The following is a 23,388-nucleotide window of genomic DNA, read 5'->3' as shown; positions in this document are numbered from 1 at the left end:
AGTTGGATGAGTCTAAGAATTTATCCATTTCTTTTAGATTGTCCAATTTGTTGGCATATAGTTTTTCATAATATTCTCTTATAAATCTTTATATTTCTGTTGTTCTGTTGTAATTTCTCCTCTTTCATTTCTAATTTTATTTAGTTGAGGCTTCTCTCTCTTTTTCTTAGTGAGTCTGGCTAAGGGTTTGCCAAGTTTGTTTATCTTCTCAAAGAACCATCTCTTAGTTTCATTGATCCTTTCTACTGTTTTTTGGGGGGGTTTTTGGTTTCTATTTCATTTATTTCTGCTATGGTTTTTATTATTTCCCTCCTTCTGCTGACTTTGGGCTTTGGTTATTCTTCTTTTACTAGTTCTGTTAGGTGCAGTTTAAGATTATTTATTTCAGATTTTTATTGTTTGTTAAGGTGGGCCTGTATGACTATGAATTTCCCTCTTAGGACTATGCATCCCATATGAGTTGGTATGGTGTATTTTCATTTTCATTTGTCTCCAGATATTTTTTGATTTCTCCTATAATTTCTTCAATGATTCATTGGTTGTTCAGTAGCATGTTGTTTAGTATCCACATTTTGTGACTGTTCCAGTTTTTTTATTGTAGTTTATTTCTAGTTTCATGGCATTACGGCCAGAAAGGATACTTGCTATGATTTCAGTCTTCTTAAACTTATTGAGGCTTGCCATGTTTCCAAGGATATGGTCTGTCTTTGAGAATGTTCCATGTGCACTTGACAAGAATGAGTATTCTGCTGTTTTTGGACAGAGTGTTCTATATATATATATATATATATATATATATATCTATTAAGTCCATCTGGTCTAGTTTTTCATTTAATTCCACTGTTTCTTTGTTGACTTTCTGTCTGGATGATGCATCCATTGATGTAAGTGGGGTGTTAAGGTCCCTTACTATTACTGTGTTGCTGTTGATATCTCCTTTTAGGTCTGTCAATAGTTGCTTCATGTACTTTGGTGCTTCTGGGTTAGATGCATATATATTTATAAGTGTTATGTCCTCTTAGTGAAGTGTCACTCATATCATTACATACTGCCCTCTTTGTCACTCACTGCCTTTTTTATCTTGAAGTTTACTTTGTCTGACATAAGTATGGCACTACCTGCCTTCTTCTCTTTGCCATTACCGTGGAGTATCATCTTCCATTCCTTCACTCTGAGCCTGTGTTTGTCTTTAGAGCTGAGATGTGTTTCCTGGAGGTGGCATATTCTTGGGTCCTGTTTTTTAATCCATCCAGTCACTCTGCGTCTTGATTGAAGAATTCGATCCATTTCGTTTAGAGTGGTTATTGATATATGAGGGCTAATGCTGCCATTTTATCACTTGTTTTCTGATTGTTCTGTATTTCCCTTGTTTCTTATCCCGTGTATTTTGGACTGCCAACTCAATTTGGTGGTTCTCTATGGGGGTTTTCTCAGTTTTCTCTTTATTTATCATTTGTGTATCTGTTCTGATTTTTTGTTTTGTGGTTACCATGGGGTTTGTATAAAAGATCTCATAGATGAGAAAATCTGATAGCCTCTTATTTCCATGTTCTCAGGAGGTCCATCCCTTTCCTTTTCCCCAACTAAGTTGTTGTTGTCACAACTTATTCCATTTTCTGTTGTGGGTTTGAGCTTAAAATGAAGTGATTATAGATTTTTTAAATCTTTTCCTTCCCTTTATCTTTAATGTTTTAATTGTTTGCTAACCTGTTCTGATAGAGAGCTGCAGTGTTCTGATTTTGTCTGCCTATTTATCTCCTTGCTCAAGGCTTTGTAAATACTTTCTTTTTTTTTTCAGGTATGCAGACTTTCTTGATCACTTCTTGTGGGAGAGGGTTTTGTAGCAATTAACTCCCTCAGCTTGTTTATCTGGGAAAGCTTTTACTTCTCCAATATATCTGAAGGATATTTTCCCAGATAGACTATTCTTGGCTGAAAGTTTTTGTCTTTCAGTATTTTGAATATATCATCCACCCTTTCATAGCCTGTAAGATTTCTGCTGAGAAATCCACTGAAAGCCTGATAGGAGTTCCTTTGTAGGTTATTTTCTTCTGCATTGCTGCCCTTAATATTTTTTCTTTGTCATTTAGCTTTGCCAGTTTTACTGCTATATGGCTTGGAGAAGGTGTTTTTACACTGATGTAATTAGGAGTTGTATTAGCTTCTTTTACTTGTAATTCTAGCTCATTCCCCACATTTGGGATGTTCTCAGTTGTTATTTCTTTGAAGAAGCTCTCTGCTCCTTTCTGCCTCCCTTCTCCCTCTGGAATACCTATACTTCTTATGCTGAATTTTCTAATTGAGTCAGATATTTCTTGGAGAACTTCTTCATTTCTTTTTAGTCTCAGTTCTCTCTCCTCCCCTACCTGAAGCAGTTCTATATTTCTGTCCTCTAAATTGCTAATTCTGTCTTCCATAATATCAGCTCTGTTATTTAAGGACTCCAGATTTTTCTTTATCTCATTCATTGTGTTTTTCATCTCCAACATCTCTGATTAATTTTTCTTTATAATTTCAATCTCTTTTGTGAAGAATTCCCTGTGTTCACTAATTCTATTCCTGATCTCATTGAACTATCTGTCTGAGTTTTCTTGTGACTAATTGAGTTTTTTTGTGATAGGTATTTTGAATTCTCTGTCATTTAGATTGCAAATTTCTGTGCCTTCAGGATTGATTTCTGGGTGCCTGTCATTCTCCTTCTGGTCTGGAGTATTAATATACCTCTTCATCTTATTTGATGGGTTGGGATTTTTGCCTTCGCACAGTATCTGGTTGCAGATTCCACCTGCTGCCCCAGAGTGAGGGGGGCTGGACCCGTGTATTCTGAGCCTGTCTTGATCTCTGACAGCTCTGCATATCCTTTAGAAGCTATGCTGATGGTGCCCATCTGTGTTTACCCACTTGCCACCACTGCTTTACGTGTGTATGTACATGTGCTCTGGAGGGGATCCCCTGCTCAGGCTGTAGGGCAGAGCTGATGCACCAGGTGGGGGGAGCAGGGGCACTTTCTTTTGTGTGTATGATCTTAAGTCCCCTGGCTCTGCACTCACCATCTATCTGGCTTGGTGTGGACGCCCCCGTGATTTCTTAGCTGCCTTAGTGTGGGGCATTCCCACAAGCTGAGAGCCAACTGAGAGGGCAAGTGCTCCCATGGAGGGCTACCTTCTCCCCCTTCTCTTCTCGAGTCATGTGCCAGCCACCACAAGTTCTCGCGCCTAGGTTGCTACTGCATGAGAGGGAGGGGCAATCCCTTTACTTCCTTCCACTGCTTCCTGGGGGAGTCCAGCACCCCCACCTTCAGATGTATGGCTGTGTGGATCTCTCAGATGTCTATTGTGTTGTGTGAATGTCCTCTGTTGGTTTATGAATGTCCTTTTCATTGTATCTTAGTCAGGGGAGAGTCTAAGGGAAGAGCTCACTCCACCATGATGCTGATGTCAGTCTAGGGGAGGGGTTTTTAAAAGAGAACCTGATAGTGAAACTCATATTAACATGCTATTTATCTTGGCCTTCTTTAATATAGTTTTTGATTCTCCAACTCTTAAAGATAGGGATGTTACTCAAGCTTTCAAGACAACCTGGAATTGGCAAGCCTCAGCCCTCAAAAGAAAGAGGGATGCAGGAAACCAAGAACTCTCTGCAGTTCCCCAGTGATATTATGTCATTCCACATCCCCACTGCTTTCCCTGATTCCATCTGCTAAAATGCTGTTTTACCTTCCTCCTTGGCAAACCTCTAAACATCTACAATGTTCTTTCATACAAGAAGCCTCCCAGCCTGGGTTCAGGTTCTTCATATCACATTGTAGTTTTCATATTATTAGTTAAATATAGAAGTAACTTTCCTCTGGAATGGATGGACTAGCTCATAAGGAGCCAATTGTCCTATCAAGAATAACTAGAAGAGCTACACAAAAACCAGACAAACAAAAAACTTTGAAGGCACTGAGGAACTCCTCAGGCAGCAAAAACTGGAAGCGTAAATCTCCTTAAGAGAAAGAAAATTCATTAAGGTAAACATGACATTTTACACTTCTCTTCCCTTTGGAGCACTTGCCAATTTATAGGTAATAAAACTACACAGAAAAGTAAGGATATTATAAATACGAAATTTGAGCTATTGGTTATCCTTGAGGGAAAGGCAAGATGCCTTGAGATAGGGCACAAAGGGTTTTATAAGAAACAAACAATATTCTACTTCTTAAACTGGATTGTGGTTACATAGCTAATACGTTTATTATTTTTCTTCAAATTTATGTGTATATAAATATATGTGATATATGCATCACATTCTCCTCCTTAAAGTATATTTATCATAAGGAAAAAAAGAAAAGAAACTCCAAAGTAATCACTGTTATCTACAGAGAACATATTCCAGCCCCCAGCATGATTTTGCACTGCAGCAATTTCCTCTGGGAGCTGCTAGAAAGTCTGCTCCTCTCATCCATCTCTATCCACTTCTGTTATTCCCAAATGGTAACAAAAATCTCCAGGGCTGGAAGCTCCATGTTTGTGATTGTAGAGTTCTCACTGTTAAAAAAACTGCGAATCAGAAACAAGAATACTAGAGCTGGATGTGCATTCTAGGAGAGATGAAAAGAGACTATGAAGAAGGAAATGTTTAGGTAGAAGAATAGAATACAGTGTGAGAAATTGATCTGTTTACAGACCCACCAGTATATAAAAATTCTTACACCTGTATACCTTTGTAAGTATACACATATAATAATTTATACACACATTGGATTATGGGTATGAAAATCAGTAAGAATAGAGTAAAATGAGATCAGAAAAGGGTGTGGAGATGGTAGCTGAGTTCATGAGGAGATACAATTGTGAGTTACAGACAGTAAAAAGAAGAAAAAGAAGTGGATGGATGAACAAGAATAGGTGGAGAATAAAATGTGAGAGAAGGAAGGAATCAAGTAACCAATAAAGTTAACACAACTTAAGGGGGAGAATAACCACATGGAACACATTTCAGTTGAAAATGAGAATAGGAGATGCTGTGATTTTATACCACAAGTTTCATCTTGCTTGCAGATTTCCAAGCAGAAGTTTTTCCTTCTTGTCCTGCCCTACAAAATCTGTAAAGAATGGACTTGGGAGAAAAGTATTGCCACAAGGAAACTGCCTTTTAACTGGGCACACAACTTTGCAGCCTCTATGCTTCCTTAAACACAATATGGCTTGATATATAATGCTTCACCTGCGAAAATGGGAAACTGAGTTGTAAACACATGGCAGAGTGGTGGAAATCAACTTGAACAATTGTCAAGAAGGAAGAATTTTTGATCTTAAACAAATGCCTAGAAAATGCATAATATCTAATATTTCAGATATTTATTAACAATCTCTAGGTAATTCAGTTGACAAAACTGATATTATTCTTGCAGAAAATATTGTAATATAATAAAAAATCACCAGAACTGAATGATTTTTTTTCCTTGAAAAAATTGAGTGGAGGGTCATGAAGTGAAAATAATGTACTGAAGATAATATAAAATGCAACATTAAAATTGTATGAGAGGTAGACAGGAAAGCAATGAGATTTTCTGGTCATAGTAAAAATACAAGAACCTATAATGCATACAAAATATCTACATACATAATAAATACATATAAATGAATATGTGTGTGCAAAGAAGGAGCTTTGACATCTAATTTCTAAATAAAGAGAGGTCCACATCAGAAAATCATTCTCATTCTATTTGCCCCATCAGATCTTGCTGGCATTTTCTATCTGAAGGATTTATTATTACACATTACCATGTATGCTTGCTCCTTGTTTTCTTAGATACCTTAGGCAAGTTCAAAGAAGTAGTATTATCTACTAATTCTGTAATTCCTTATTTTGGTAACGTTTTCAAAAGTTATCATAAATTTCTTTAGCAACTGGAAACAAAATTAATTTACATTTGCTTTAATTTTTTAAGTATTTGCCATATACTTCTTTCGACAGGAAAATAAATCATGCCTTTAAATTATAAGAGTAGAGGCTGCTGCAACTCACTAAACATCCTCCCATCCCCATCTAGCAGCAATTACAATGGCTATTTCTAAAATACGTCCTGGATCCAACTGGTCCATCCACTTCTCTTTATATAGACTGCCACCAGCCTAACCCACGCCACATTTTCTCTACCTAGAGTTGCTTCAATAACTGGTAGCTAGTCTTCCTGCTTTTTCTCCTGTTCCCTTCAAAATATAAATTTGAATACTATATATTTCATATAAATTATTTATGTTTCATGTAAAATATTTTAAAAATTCTTCAGATAGCATCAAATATTTTCTTAAAATATAAATCAGCTCTTAACGCTCACCTGTTCAAAAACTTCCGGTGGTTATCTGCTGCATTTAAACTGAATTCTAAACTCCCGTTCTCTGGACCCCCAGGCCCTATAGGACTTGACTCCTGCCTATTCCCCAAGCTTATCTCATTTACCCTCTCGAAGTGCTCTGACAACACTTGCTTCTTTTCTGTTCTGTAGTTTGTCAAGTTCTTTCCCACATAAAGAGCTTTTTAACATGCCTGAAGATAGTTATCACTTACTTTCCACGCCTAGTGCCTTCTCTTCCTAAAGGTCTGGACTTCAACCCTATCATCTTCACGAGGTCTCGTGACCTCAAAGCAGCTTCTTTCATCCAGCTCTCCCCCATCATGCTACTGCTTCTGCCTCGACTGGATTTCCTGCACAGTCTGTCACAATGCATATTTATCTTGTTTTACTTTTAGTTTGTCTACTTGTATATCACCAGGAACGTTGAAATGTAAATTCTATAAAGGAGATATTTTACGTATCTTGTTCATTGTTGTATCACAAGCACCTAGCTCAGTATCTGCCATAAATATGCATATAACAAATATTTGCTGAATGAATGAATAAACAATTAAATTTGGTTTATTTCTCTTTCTCCTCAGTTATGTTCTGCCTATACTTAAAACTCTTTAATGATATTAAATTGAATTTGTAATCAAATTTAATTCCTTATCATAGCCTGCAGTTCAGTGTATAATCTACCCATAAACTCTTCTCCAAATTCATCTTTTGTCATTCTCTGTTTTACTCACGGTGTTCAACTGCAATGGTCCTGCCATTCCTGAAACCATATAGTTATCTACTGCTGCATAACAAATTACCCTCCAAAATAGCGGCTTAACAATGAACATGTATCATACCACAGTCTCTGTTGATCAGAAATTTGAGGCAGCTTATCTGTGTGATTCTGACTTGAGATCTCAAATGATGTTGCAGTTAAGATGCTCACTGGGGTTGCAGTCACTTTGAAGGCTTCACTAGGGCTGGAAGAGCCACGGACACAGTTGGCAGCAGACTCTCAGTTCTCCACTGATTGTTGGAACTGTATGTTCTTTGCCACATGGCCTTCTTCATAGGGCTTCTTGAGCAGTATCATGTTATGGCAGCTGGCTTCTCCCAGAGCAAGTGAGGAAAGAGAACCAGACAGACACTACAATGGCTTTTATAGTCTGGCCTCAGTAATCATACTCTATCATTTCCAAAATATCTTGCTGATTACAAAAGTCATTCCTACGCAACATGGGAAGGTACTACCAGGAGGCAGAAATAATCAGGGATCATTTTGGTGGCTGCCTTGCACAGTCTGCCCCTTGTCCCACAATGAGCCACACACTCCCTACATGCAAAATATACTCGCCTCCCTCTCACAACCCTTTAAAAGCCCCATTCCAATATAGTCAAGCTCAAAAGCCAGAATTTTGTCATCTAAATAAAGGTCCCAGTGCAGACAAAACTCCTCAGGTGTAATTCCTAAAGTATAGCTCTTCTAGTATAGTTTCTTTCAATCTTAAGATCTATAAACTATAGCAATAAGTTATCTGTCCCCTTATATGCCCAGCATACAATAGTGGGATAAGCCTAGGATAACTACTCAAAAACAAGGAAAATTGGAGGCACATGGGAGTCATTGAAATTCAGCCAGACTAATATTGGAAGTTCCTTTGTTAAGACCCAGTCTTACTCCTGCCCAGGAATAACCCTGTATGGCTCTTGGTTCTACTCTCTGATCTCTTGGTTCCATCCTCTCATTCATCTTTCCTTTTCTACAAAAGGTAGTCTATGTTTGCATCTGCAAAGTTTCCTTAGCCTGCTTCTAGCCAATAGAATTTTGAAGATCTTCTTTTCATTTTGTATTGTTTCTGTCTCTTTTAGTCCAAGCTGTCAGTGTTTCTGCCGATATAACATTTAAAACTCTATAGGTTACTTGTGAATCATATTGGACTTCAATCCTTTAGGTAAAATTCACATTCAGAAATTTCTTTAAGATAAAGCCTTCTCTACCTTGGCCTTTCCTAGAGACTGCTGAGGGCCAACACCTTAAGCTTCTTAGAAACCCTATTATTTGACCGAAGTTTCTCTGAGATGCCACCTTAGCTCTTCATAGGGTCTTGGCAAGTGATCTTTACTGCCACTCCCTTGGCTTTATCCTTAGACTATGTCTTCCTGGAAGGGCCTCATATTTCATCTTTGCCTAGAAACCATTTCTTGATTTAAGCATTGTTTGCCACCTGGAGATCCTTGGAATTTTTAAAACCATCAAGTTCTGTCTCTTTTTGTTTAATGATTTTTCCTTTAGGTTATCTCTTACTTGTTTCATTTTACTGTAGCTGGGAAGAAGATGCTCAGAAATCTCCTTAGCTAGATCATTTCATTCACTAACCACATTTTCTACTTTCCACAGGGCTGCAGATAATAGTATTGCTAAACTTTCTACCAGTATACAACAAGGATCCTTTTTCCTTCATTCTGCTTTAAGACCTCAGTATCAGCCTCCTCAAAAGTCATCATACTTCTGCCTACAGTCTGTTCACAGAATTTTAGGTTTTCTCCTTTCCTCTAAGTCCTTGCATCTTTTCACTGCCTGATTTCAAAGCCATTCCCACATATTTTCAGGTATTTTTTACAGCAGCACTCCACTTCATTACAGACTCTACACTAGTTATCTATTACTGTGACAAATTATCCCAAACTTAATGGTTTAAAACAACAAACACTTATTATCTCCGTTTTTTGTGGTACATGAATTTAGGAGTGACTCAGCTGGTAAGTTGTGGCTTGTGGTCTCTCAGAAAGGTGCCGTCAAGATGCTGGTCTGGGCTGATGTCGTCAGGAGGCTTATCTGGTGCTAGATGATTCATTTCCACTATGGCTAATTCACATGGCTGTTGGCAGGAGGCCTCTGTTCCTCACTGGCTCTGGGCAGAGTTCTTTAGTTCCTCATCATATGGCCTTACCCATGCATTTTCTTGAGTGTCCTCACAACATGGCAACTGGTTCCCTAAGAATGAGTGCTCCAGGAGAGCAAGATGGAAGCCCTAATGTCTTTTATGACCTAGCTTCGTAAGTCACACACCATTATTTCTGCATTGTTGTTTTGGTTACACAAGTTAGCACTATTTATTTTGGCACGATATTATATAAAGGCATAACTATCAAGAGGAAGGGATCATTGCAGTCTGGTTAGCACAAGGGTATGGGATTTGCTTTTGCTTCTATGTGAGTCACCTCTTTTTTATATCTTTGCAAGGGTGATATCTAGTTCTTTGAGTCTCTGATCTAATGTCAACTCCTCAAAGCCTTCTCCCTTTCCCACCACATCTTATATTTCCCCATACTTACATTTTCTTTTATATGATGCTATTTCATTTTCTTCATAGCTTTTACTCTTATTTGAAATAATTATTCAAATTTGTTTATTTATTTAATTGTCATTGATTTTTGTTTTCGACTACTGGAATTTAAACTTCCTGATGGCAGGAAACTTGTCTATCCTTTTCATTGCTCTATCATCAGTGCTTAGAGTAAGGCTGATACATATGATTTATCCAATACATATTTATTCAATGAATAAACAAGGGTTATTCCACAAGGGTTGTAAATTACTTATGTTTGTCTTTAGAATGGTCTATTTCAAGAAAGGATTTAAGTCGGTCTAGAAAGACTATGGAATTATCCAATATGGAAAGATATCCTATTAACCAGGAAGAGATTTTGAGTTACTTGGGGGTGAAATGTTTCATAGTGATATATAGACCTTCTGTTTTCAATGAAGGACTCTCTGTTTTCAAAGTGGAGCCACATAATTAGGGATTCTTTTAGCCAAGTGAGATTTGAATGGCCCCACCTATTCCTACGTGAACACAGGACACATATTAGGGACTAAGGCATGGAGAGCACGAGTTATAAACTAATGTTAAACTCCATGGACATGGTGACATGGACACAACAGAGAGCCAACATTTTTCAGAAGATATTAGAAGGCCACCTGATAGAGTCTCATTTCTTAACGTGAATGTTTAGCAATTAGAAATGCAAAGGAAATCAAAACACTATGAACCACTGCATAGCTATGTAATCAGATCAAGGACCTACTGAAGAGGATCAACAGAATTGAGCAATGTAAGTGTGAGAGAATTTCAGAATTGCCTGCTTGTTATTTTCTCACCCTGTATTATGTCAGATAATTTATCAACCTAGAGGTTGAGTTTTCTGTATTGGTTAAGATGTTTAGAATGTGAGTCACAGAAATACAACTAAAACTAGATCAAGCACGTACAGACAGTTTTTTACTATCATAATTTGGAAAGACACCATGGTAGCTCCTCACTTAAAAAACAGCGCTCAGGGGGCTGGCCCCATGGCCTAGTGGTTGGGTTTGCGCGCTGCGCTGCAGGCGGCCCAGTGTTTCGTTGGTTCGAGTCCTGGTTGCGGACATGGCACTGATCATCGGGCCACGCTGAGGCAGCGTCCTGCATGCCACGGCTGGAGGGACCCACAGCGAAGTATGTACAGCTATGTACTGGGGGGCTTTGGGGAGAAAAAGGAAAAATAAAAAATCTCTAAAAAAAAAAACAGCGTTCAGGAAATAGGGCCTTGGAGATTGTAGCTTGAGACTTCAGGCCAAGTGTTTTTATGCTTATCTACCTTTCTTCTCTGTTTGATTCTGCTTCTTTTTGAGTAATAGTGTTCTCATTTTTGCCTTATTCAAATCCCACTACTCCTTCTTAGATAATTTTTTCTCAGATTCCCTGTGATTTAGATAATAGGCCAAATGACACCCCCCAACACACACATGCACACACCCCAGGGTGAGTTATAACACTCAACCAACTAAACTTCATCTTAAAATTTGAAACTGACATATGAAACTTCCTTCAATGTCTGTCGAGTATTGGACTTGGAAATCATGAGGTTCCAGAGAGGCCATTTTCAACCTACATTGAGAAAAAGCAGAGAATGTTGGCATACAGTGGAAGAGATGATGAAGAAAGGAATCCTGCTTCTTCTAGCAATGGTGGGTTAACTTGTAGCACACCAAGTTTCAATATAAACAATTGCAAAAACTGGACAAAATACAATAGTAATCTGTTTGAAATATTATTGAGCTATCAAAACAGCCAATGCTTCATGGGTCAACACCCCTGGGAGAAGAGAAACACATTGAGGTAAACATGACATTCCATACTGCCTTTTGCCTCAATCCATTTGCTGATTCATAAGTAGTATTGCCTGACACGTTAATAAATCAAGCAGAAAGAGTTGACTAAGGTATATAAAAGTTGAATATAGCTTCCAGGAGGCTCACAGACTTGGGGAGAAAAATTTAGACATTCAGGGCTAGCAAGGCAGCTTAAGTTTGAGGGGCTGATATTTTGAAAAGAAGGGAAGCTCAGAGAAATAAACCTGACAGTCTGTGCTGCCTTCCCCGGAAGCACTTGTCATTCATAAACGAAACAGACTGAAAGTTTGGGGAACCAACCAGAAACAGTTGCTAAGAGGCTGAAAACCTAAGTATAGTTATCACTAGTCTGAGTGTTCTGGGAGATAAAAACAGGAGCTAAGAGCCTACCAAAGTCAAAGACCCAGTCAAGAGCTCAGCTTTCAGTTAGGACATCTGAACAACTAGACAGAGCAATCCTTAAAAAGGCTAAAATCTGGTCCCAAATCTATTCATGGTAAGACTGGACGAAATTGTCATACTCCTATTCCAACATTCTGCAAGAAGCTAAAGAAAATCCTCTCTTGGAGGAAGGTCACATTTCCAATGCCTCTCAATTTTTCTTAAACTATTCAGCTTTCAAACAAAATTTACAAGGTATATCAAGGGATAGGACCAAGAGAAGATGAAAAGCAAACAATGGAAACAGTCAAGTAGATGATCTAGACGTTGGGGTTAACCCACATGCACCTCAATATTGCTGTGACTAACATGCTCAAAAAATAGATAACAAGATGCAGGCTTCATAAGGAATCTGTATAAAGAAATCAAATGAAAACTCTAGATTTGCAAAATGCTATAGTTACTATACTCTTAATTTCATCCTGGATATATACTACTATAATATAATGTAGTTTTATGTTACTTTAACATCTTATTGTAGTTTTAATTTACACTTACTCCCCTCCCACCCCCCCCCCCCCCAGCCTTTTTTTGGTGAGAAAGATTGTTCCAGAGCTAACATCTGTGCCAATCTTCCTCTATTTTATATGTGGGTCACTGCCACAGTATGGCCACCGAGAAGTGGTGTAGGTCCATGCCCCAGAACTGCACCTGGGCCGCCGGAGGGGAGCACCCTGAACTTAACCACTAGGCCATAGGGCCAGCCCCAGAAGTTCACCTTTGGGGAGGAGAGAACTAATGAGTGGAAGCAAAACGGGGGCTTCTGGCTATGGATACTGTTGTAGTTATCAATTGGGGTGATGATTTCACTGGTGAGTTCATTTTGTGAAAATTCATTAAACTGTACATTTATGATTTTTACACATTAAGAAAACAATTTATTTAGAGGGGGAAAAGAAGTGAAGAGAGAAGCAAAGATACAAGCCCTTGCAAGCCCCAAATGAGGTCCAGAGGGGATCCTTGGCTCCTGTAGGCTCTCCTGTTCCTGCTTTGGTTTCTCTGAAGCCTAGTTGTTTTCTCTACCTTTGGTTTTGTGAGATGCCTTCCTAACAATTTCCCTCCCCTCCACCCACTTTTTGTTTGGTAAGTTATCTACTGTGTATTTCCTTAACTTGGGACTTTTTCAAGAAAAAAAATTTTTAAAAAATTGGCTGAGAATAACCTGAACCCACACACTATTGAAATAGAGCTATGTATTTTTAATTCTATTTAGTTACAAGAAGCTACAAACTCTTTCAGCAAGATTCTGACATACTATCCCTGAATAACACAATTTGTAAGAAACTTTAATGGAAACAAGCATCAAAATGAAGTTTTTATATAGCAATTTAATTGCTTTCTAAGGGCAGATTAACTGAAGTAAATTTAACTAAAAATTAATACATGATCTGAGCTCTTTTATTCAGAGAATGTTTGAATTAATTCAAAATAAGCAAATGCTCCATTGCCCAACCTCTAGAAAGAACCTCTGGAAATTCAGTTCCAAAATAAAACAATCGTGCTGGTCAGAAAACAGGCAAATTAGGTAAAGTGGCTAGATTGATGTGTTTGTGATGCAAGGTGATTAGCAACCACATTTGAATAGTCCATCATTCCTGAGGATTTTTAGAATCAAACAATCAACTACATTTGACTGTGTTTGTCCAAGATATCTATTTGAAATAATTCAATTCCAACGAAGCTTTCAATGGATCAAATTTATCTAGGAGCATCATAACTTATATGGCTTTGGTGTAGGCGACTTTGTTGGAAACCCCAGGTGTTTTGTCTGGACTAGATAATTATAGCAACGATCTAACTCCAGCAAGAAACAAAGGCATGTGGAAACACTGTTACCTTGAAATTCTTGAACATCAGGTCTTTAACTTTGTAAAGGGATTTGACTGCTGAGTTGTAAGAGGCTTACTGCAGCTTGTTATTAATTTAACACTTCAAATTTAACATTTCAAAGCATCTATTCACGAGATTCTATTTAACTGAATATTAATGTGCAAATGTTTAAGGCACTTCCACATAAAATAACTCTATCAATCCTCAAAAATTGCTACAAAAAAAGAAGAATGGATATTATGCTTATTTTTTCAGCTAAAAGTTGGGGTATTTTCTCTAAGGACATGGTGTTTGTAATGGGCAGAACCAGGACTAGACCACAGGTTTCTTCCCTGCTAATAAAGTGTTTTGATCACTCCATAATATTGATAGAATTAGCAAGATATTGCACAAAGCAATTTATATCGTCTCTTTATAAGAATGAACCTTTCTCTATGTAACCACACCTGTTATCATCATTAGAAAAAAACACAGCAAAATATATCCTAATACAAATGTGCGAAAATTATTTATTCATATTAACTTCATTGTTAGAATTTATAACCTTATGTCAATAAGTAACTTACATCATGTATCTTTCCATCCAGAAATAGAGCAATTTAATATTTTCTATATCAATGGCAAACAGATTTTTTTGTTTATGTGTTTTATTTTGGTCCCAACTGTGAAATTTCTCTGTGTGTACCAAATGAAAGGACTCTAGGTTACCCTTACACTAAGGTTCATGGGGTGAGGAATATTAGAAAGTGAGATATTGGTCATTTTCTTCTGTTATGCAAACCGCTAGATGTCTGTACTACACTCCTACTTTCAACTGTTAGTGTGTCATTGACCTTACCAGGTCAATCTCTGAGTTTCACCCCTCCGTGTGTCTCACTGAGCACTTCCTTTCTTCCCTGGTCTATATTGCACCAGGCACACAAGGACAGAGGACAGGGAAAAAGATGTTAACAATTTCAATAATAAATTAAAACTCTTTAATGCAAGGAGCTCAATTTTGAAACAAATATTTTGCTAAACCTTTTCATCAGTTGGATTTCCAACATCCTCCAAGAAACCTTTCCCAACGTTAATATTTTTACACTCTCTTGGCTAAACTTGGTCTACCTTATATTTTCACTATTTATATCTGTCCCATCTCATTCACTTGATGGTGCTGCGCCTGGCAGCAGGGTTTGTTTCTGCTAGTTTTTATATCTAGCAGAATACCTGAGAGAGAAGCTTTAAGAAAGCCCCATCTTTAAGCCTTTGCTCAAGACATGATGAGCTGTATTTTGCCCTCTCCAGACTTTTGTCTGCCATCATGGCTCACTTTTTCTCAGCTCCTTTTCAGGGATTTGGCTCACTATTTCTTATTAGTCAATTAGAGTGGCTTGAACTCTTACTATTTAATTCTTCCCAACCAAAGCATTTTATTCTGGGAATTATGGGGTGGGGTTGGGGGTAGATGCTGGCAAGATAGAAATCACTCATCCAGAAAATTTCAAAGGATTGGCACTCATGGGAAATTTAACTATGCCATATCCAAGTGGATTTTTTAACCTTCTAAAATGTGTTTCTCCTTTTCCTTATCACAAAAGCCAGTGTAAACTACTTAATTCTGCAATTACAGGATGAAGAACTGAAAACAGCATAGCCTTAGGCAAGAAGTGAGCATCCTCGCACTGTATCCTCATTAGTGAGGATAAATGTGCCATCTCTGGGCAACCCATATGTATCCTCTATTTGTGTATTAATTAAAAAGAAAGCTGGGTGGTAGCATGAATCTATATGACAGAAAACCATACAACTCTCTAACATCAAAAAAATAGTGTTAAAAAAGCAGTTTTAGGGTCTAATTAAAAAGGCCTACATTTTAGTACTACACTACACCGCACATATGTTCGCCACTCTCAGTCTCCCATGCTGCCTCGGAAACACGCTTTTTCCTTCCAGGAACATTACTGCTGTTGAAACACTGGCTTTCGGATAGGAATTGGAGAGCAGAGGGAGGAAGGGAGGTTTTTCAAGAAGAGGAGGGATTTCCACTGTTTCCAGGAAACTACTAAAATGTGTACGTATGTGTGTGTTTTCTGAGCATTTCTCACATGTTTTCAAGACTCTGCCTCCCACCTCTGATATTTTTTTCCTCCATTGTCTGCCTAGCCTGCTCATTGCTAATGTAAACAGATGGAATTCCCAAATGCGAGGGAACAGGATTTGACAGGGACTCCACAAAAAAATAGAGGACTTCTTTGCACATGGGAGATAAAAGTGTTCCTAAACTCAGTTCAGAAAGTGAAGGCAGAGCTTCTGACTCTGACTTCTCTTTTTTTTTCCAAATGATGGAAACTGACTCAAATGTAAAACTTGACAATGTTTCGTTCTTATGATGTTGCATAAAAAATTGATTGACTTTTATGCTTAAAGGAGACTTTGAGATTTTCTTCAGGATAATTAGAAGTAGGCTGAAAGACAGTGAAATAGTAGATATCGAAGTTACATTGAGATGGACAGGAAAACATCCAGAATATCGGCTGTTGCCCACTGACTCTCCTTGTTGGCTTTCAGCTTCCCATCATGAATTTAAAAAGGGGTTTATTTTTGTGTGGTGGATAGCTGGGCTTTTCAATACTCCCGATTTGAGAGACAAAGAACAAAGTGGGCTCACTTCTTCCAAGTTTTGCAAAAGAAATATTTTGAAATAAGATAAAGTGTGAAATATTAAGCCCTTATTCTTCCCAGACTCGTTACTTACTTTCATCAGCATAGGCAATTTTGATTGTGTCAGGATATGAACCATTTTGGCAAATGGGAGCTAAGTGCTTTTTAGGTTTAAATATTTAAATAAGTGAATGGAAATCAGGAAGGAAGCATATTTTCCAAGTGGATAAGATCATTTCTAAAAGAAAATGTTGAGTTACAAAGAGCTACAGCTCAATCTGTACAACTTAAGCATTTTCAAATTTATGGTGTCTTTTGAGCCAAATTATTTTGTTTTAATGTGAAACTTGTATAGGTAACTAAAAACTTAGTGAAAAAAATGGTGGTTTACATCCATGACTTCATATTTAGGAATGGAATGGTCCACTTCCACAATACTGATTCTGTTTACCCTGGAATAGAAGTAAAACTGGCATTGCCAGCCATTGTTGAGGTCCAAAATTTCTGAGAATCAGCTTAGCTTTCACTCTATACAGGCCTTGAGATTTTAGCCAATAGGAAAGGCATTTATAATTATGTGTTGCAATTGTTGAAGGCCATTCTTCATGACATTTAATCTATATTCCTGGTCTATTCTGTACAATACTTCTTTTAGCCCAGTTATACATGAATCAGCAAATGCAGATAATTTAGGAGCTAGGATATTAAGTTCAAAAATAAATATAAGGCTTGAAAGAAAGAGATTTTCTCCCCCCACAAAATTATAGCGATTGGTGATCCTTAGCCATACTCAGCTCCACCTCTTGTACCCATGCCCCCCTCACTTCTGCCTAAGCTGTTTTAATTTGATCTTTCCTGGACATGCTGCTTGAAAGATGAAGCCCACTGGTGATAGAAATAATCAAGACAAAAGAGAGAGAGCAAACCAGGAGCCAGAGTGGGCTCTTATTGTCCCTGCACCTGTGCGAAGAAACAAAATGTGGCTCAAAGTGCAATATTAATCCTTCATATTTTCCTTTCTTTAAAACCTGCCTTCGTTCCCTTTCTGGAATTTCTTTGTAATAAAAGCACCCATGTCTTCTCTGGTACTGTTTTTAGATAAACTGTTTTTAATCATAGTTATCAAAGAAAATTTCCCCCCAGAGAAATGATTTGCTGAACTTCAGCAGTCACACTGGGTCCATTTGAATGGAGTCTTCTTTTGATTTAAAAGATCACTATTCTTCAAAAAATATTAAAATTACTTGCTATAGACTGCATGTTAAAAAATAAAAGTTAATCAATAACATGACCCTCTTCATTTCAAAGGCAGGCCTTGCAATTTTGGAAAAAGAACTCTTGGTAAGAAGTAAAACATTGCCAAACCAAAAAGCATGAGAATAACTATTGTCATTTTACCATTTATCTTCACTCCTAAAGACTCTGAAGCAACAGGCAGGCCTGATTTGCTGTTGTATCCATTACCACATAATTATGGGGAAGGACTTAACTCAGCCACACAGTCTGTTCTTTTCCTACGTAAGCTGTTTTATTGCCATCATAATCACTGATAGTGACCCTCTCTCCCATCTGTTGATTTTTTTCCTTTGCTGAAACAGTGCTTAGGTTTCAAAAATACTGATCTCAAAATCATTAACCTAGAAAGAACCTGGCCTTCATCCATCCCATTTATGCGATGTTAAAGCAGTCTCAAGGGTTTGGTAAAATAAACTAACAGGCTGTAGAGGAGAGGAACACACCATCTGGCCAAGCCGGTGAGGCTGAGAATATATAGTCTAGGTAATTGCTGTAGGTGAATCTATTACAACACATGGAAATGACAGAAAGTTTGGGTGTTTTTTCTTTACCCTGTGAATCTTCTTACAGTCTGAATGATGGAATAATCATTGGGAAGAAGAGGAATTCAGGGCTAATATAAAGAAATGAGATGTGCATGATGGGACCAGTGATAAGACGTCAGTGGTTTACCAGTCCTATAGACATCTACTGTTCAGTGAAGAAGGAACTTCTCTTGGTTTATAGAAGAGGCTTGTCGAAAGGACTGTGTGTAAATACATTTTCATCTACTGAATCATTCAGTCTACTAAGGAATCCAGGAATGTAAAAGGAAGCTTATGTTGAAATCTATTTATGCCCATTAATTTATATTTTGTAAGAATGGATAGCTTACTCACTCTGTCTCGGATTTCATCAAGAAAGAACTTGCCTTGACTGAGACCTAGGTTCTATCAGTTAAGAAATACTTCTTGAGGCAAAACAGCTTATAAATGGACACTTTATTTCCATCTTTCAGAATTCGTACTGTCTCCATTTTCTCAACTCCCAGCTACTTACCAACCCACTCTGACGGGTTCTGCCCCTGTCATTCTACTACAACAATTGCTTCCTATTTGCCAAATAGAAATTCACACAATTTCACATCGTATTATTTAACGTCTCGGACCATCCAGTTTACTGGTCTCCTCTCCTTCTCATTACATCATTTTATCCTTGCTTGCAGGGCACCACACCCTCCCACTCCTCTCTGCCAGCTTTGTCAGATCTCTTCCTCCTTCTATCCCCTAAATATCTATGTTCACAGGACTCAGCTTATGGGCCCTCTCCCCACTCTTGCTAGGGAATCATCTTTTCTCATGATGTTGAAAATATCTCTATGCAAGGTTGAAGAGGTTAAATAAAAGCCCGGTAATTCTGAATTTAAATAGAAAATATCAGTATGAACGTGCAATGTGTCTCCTAGCTGTATCCACAGTGACCAATCCAGTAACAGTGAATACCCAGATTGTGTTCCCTAAATGCCGTTTTAAACTAAAGGGACTAAGGTTCCTAAAAGAAATGGTTGATTCCAGGTATAAGGCAGGATATGTGTCCAAATTGCCCAGAAACCAAATTAAAGAGGCTTTTCATAACATTAAATGAAAAATGGATCTAGGCAATGATCACCAGTGGCTGCTAACATCAGAAAAAGCAAGACAACCAGAAATTTTATACTACCACTTCTGAAACATCCTTGACCAAAAAAAAAATCTTATTCTTCACCCTTTGTGAGCACAGTGTCAATTTCCTTCATTGTACTTATCTCTATTTATAATTTTGTATTATTTGTCTATATTTTTAATTACCTATTTCCCTCACTAGACTATGAGATTTCTAAGAGAATCCAACATCAATTTAGTATATCAGTGCTGATGATTGCCTAGTATATAGTAGGCACTCAATAAATATATATATTATTTTGAATTGAAAGAGGGATGAATCCCATTACAAATTTAACTTGATGCTTGTTGCAAGTTTCAGAAAGCAGACCATTTGGAAATGTAAATATTTAAGTATTAATGTCCAATTTAAATGTGATGAGCATTTTAAAGGAAAATCTAATTGGTACATGAAATTATCTAAGTCTAACACTCACAGCAACTCACATTTTAATTTAATGATTGAGTTTAGGTATATTCAGATTGAAATTGAAATCGTATTTCCCATGTTCAGCTTAAAACTCTTGTCCCCACCTCAAGGAAATCTTTATTAGAGAAGAGAAACTAAATGAGTTATTTGAAGCTTAAAAATTTGCTATGTTTCAAATCTTGTGTAAAAATGCCACAGGATAAATGGAAAATGTTTATTTCCTCATCTTAAGTCATTTAGCTCTGTGCTCTAAGTGTAGTTTCGTCTATATTCTGAAATAACATTTATACATATTCACCATAAGAAGCATGGTTCTGAGAATATGAATTCAGTAGAAAGCAGCATATGCGGTAATAGAATTGCTGTCTTAACAATGCTTACTTCAGTTCCTCCCGTGGTATAAAGCTGTAAGCAGGGAAGAGCCTCTCAGAGGCATGGGAACTTCCCAGCACAGGTCCTGTGAAGTAGTGATGCATACCATCAGCAAGAATTGGTGAGCTGATGCGTAGAATTTAGGGAGAATCTTGGAGCAACTCTATCTCAGACATTTGCCTTGGTGGGGGTGTGGAAAAACAAGAGACAACAATAGTTAATCTGTAGAGTTTAAGCTCCAATTGTAATGCTTATATTCACAGCACAATTAATAAGGAAGGAAAATACATTTTTCTTTCTCTTTTTAAAGCCATAACACTTTGTTTTAGGCCAGTGATTTTTAACCTCGGACACACATTAGAGTTACCCAAGCAGTTTCCGGATTCCCAATGCGCAGACCACATTCCAGAACTACTGCATCAGGTTCTCTGGAAGTGGGACCCAGGATTCAGAATGTTTTAAAACCACCCAGCTGATTCCAATACGCAGCCAGGATACACTATTCCAGGGTCTTCTTAGATATAGCAGGGCATAAGAAAGATGATTATAAAATGCACACAAAGTTATATATTGGTAATATATTGATATAGGCAGATGCACAATTATATTAGCTGATTCTTTGGTTATAATGCACCAAAAGTCCTCAAGATTTCTGAAAGAGTTGATTCCTATTTCCCTCAACATACTTCTCCAACAAATAGGAGAAAAGTAGACAAGTTGTACTGAAAGGTTTTAAACATGCATGAGTCCTTACGTTCCCAAACGTAAATATCCAAGCATATAGATGTATGGATACATAAACCCAGCGTCTCTCTCCAGGCAATAGGGAAAGCTTCCTGCTTGGAAGCTTCTTTCTCTCCCCCTTCCCTGCGGCTTCTGGATTTCTTGGACCCAGCCCCACAGCCAATGTGGGGATAGGAGAAGGAGGCTGGGCTTTGGAGTCCACTGTGTAGCAAGAGAAGGAAGAGGGAGAACCAGCCTGTGGTTTAACTTCATGCAGTGTGATTTCAGGACAATGAGAACTCCCCACCCTGGCAGGACTCGTTCCCTTTAGTCTCTCTATGTCTTTGGTCTGATTTGTGCCAGATCTGAAGAAAAAGAGAGTGGGGATGGTAAAAACCCAGGCCACTACATTTCTATGTGTAATTATATGTTTAATTTCTGCCCATTTCACTAGTTTGTGAGTTTGGGAAAGGAAAGACTGTATCTGTTTGGTTCATTACTGTATCTGTGGAATATGAGAGAGATCGGCAGATATCAGGTCCTCAGTAAACAATTGCTGAATGAGTGAATGAAGGAAAAATGGCGAATGGATGAATTTCACTTAAGAAAAGGATGCACCCTATGAAGACTACCAGTAAACTATGTAATAATTCAGGCAAAAAACATGCTGTTTGATCTGTGCATTGACACAGAAACTGCATTTTCCAACTCTCTTGATGTATGCCATCACTTTGATGATCTTTTTATACAAATCTAATTTTGATTATAATTTCGGTACATATTTAAAATATTTGGTTCATTTTTGTTCCTGATAAAATAAATGTGTCTCAGCTTCTCTATTTTTATTCTACTATGAATGAAGAAAATATGTTTTCTGATTCATTTGTGTGATTGTTTTCTGCTATCTTCTTTTATCCAAAATTGTATTACACGCTCCTTTGGTCTTCTAGCCACACATTTTACTTTTAAATATTGTTGTGCAATTGAATTAGATTAAGAAACTAAGGTTAGGGGCCAGCCTCACGGCCGAGTGGTTAAGTTCACGTGCTCCACATCAGTGGCCCGGGGTTTCACGGGTTTGGATCCTGGGCATGTACATGGCACCACTCATTAGGTCACGCTGAAGCAGCATCCCACATAGCACAACTAGAATATAGAACTATGTACTGGGGGGCTTTGAGGAGAAGGAAAAAAAGAGGAAGATTGGCAACAGATGTTGGCTCAGGGCCAATCATTAAAAAATAAATATATGAATAAATAAAAACCTTGGAGAAGGCCATTCTTAAAAAAAAAAAAAACAGAAACTAAGGTTAAATACATTATGACACATTAAATGAGTGAATATGCAATAGCCACTAATTTTGTTAATTATGGCTATATAATGACAGAAAGATGTTCATTATCTAGAGTTAAATGAGAAAAGAAAATGAAAGAGCAGCAATACAGAGTATGATGCTATTTCTATAAACATATCTTTATAGAAAAATATGTGACAATAAAAATATACACGCAAATTCTAAAAGTAAGATCATTTTAAAATTTTCATTATTTTATTACCATTATCTATAAGGATTCTATATTACTTTTTAATAATAAAGAGAAAAAATTACTATTTTTAAACGTATTGCAGATATTATGCTCATTCCATCATGCTATAAGAAATAGAGCCCTATGGTCATTTGAAATAAGCAAATAATATACCTCTATGACATAAGGCAGTTAAAATATTAGATAAAATGAGATTCTGAAAATAACTATATTGAAAGCAAAGACTGCTCTACAATCCATTAGACAATACTGAATTATTTGTCCACTGGAAACTCAGAAAAAAATATCAAAAAAAAAAGAAAGAAAAAAGAATACATTTACCAAGATATGAGCAGATTTTCTCCACAGACATTCCTGGATGCAAATAATGAGGTAGTTCTCATAGATGAAGTAGACTGAAGCACTGTTGGCTTCTAAGAAGATAAAAAACTAATTAGGCTAGAAAGCGACCAAATCTCTGCTGCTGAAAATGTTTTCACACACACACAAAATTGATCAAAAAACCTCGAATATTCTATAGGAGAAATGGGAAGAACATGAAGGAATTCAGGCTTTCTGCCAGCATTTCCCGGAGGGGAGGGATACCTCTTAAAATATTCATGAACTATTTTTTATCCATTGGAAGAAATTACAATAAATGTTTTAGAACAGGAATTCTTTCAAAATGAACCTTTACTCCACAGTATGAGGATTGTCACTTTGCAACATATTTTCCAAAGACAACACACACTCTGATTTTCTGGGTCTGGCTACTGCCACCATGTTTTCCCACTTAAGCAGACCACAAGCCACCTACCATGCTATCATCCGGCACAACCACAACCACTGAGTTGCGGTAATTCTTCGTACCTGACCTCCTGGGAATCATAAATTTTGTTAACAGTCCCACACCTGATCCATAAAGAAGAACAAAGCCCTTGACACA

This window comes from Equus przewalskii, chromosome 13 (assembly GCF_037783145.1).
Source record: "Equus przewalskii isolate Varuska chromosome 13, EquPr2, whole genome shotgun sequence".
Taxonomy (NCBI): domain Eukaryota; kingdom Metazoa; phylum Chordata; class Mammalia; order Perissodactyla; family Equidae; genus Equus; species Equus przewalskii.
This window is presented reverse-complemented; position numbering follows the sequence as displayed.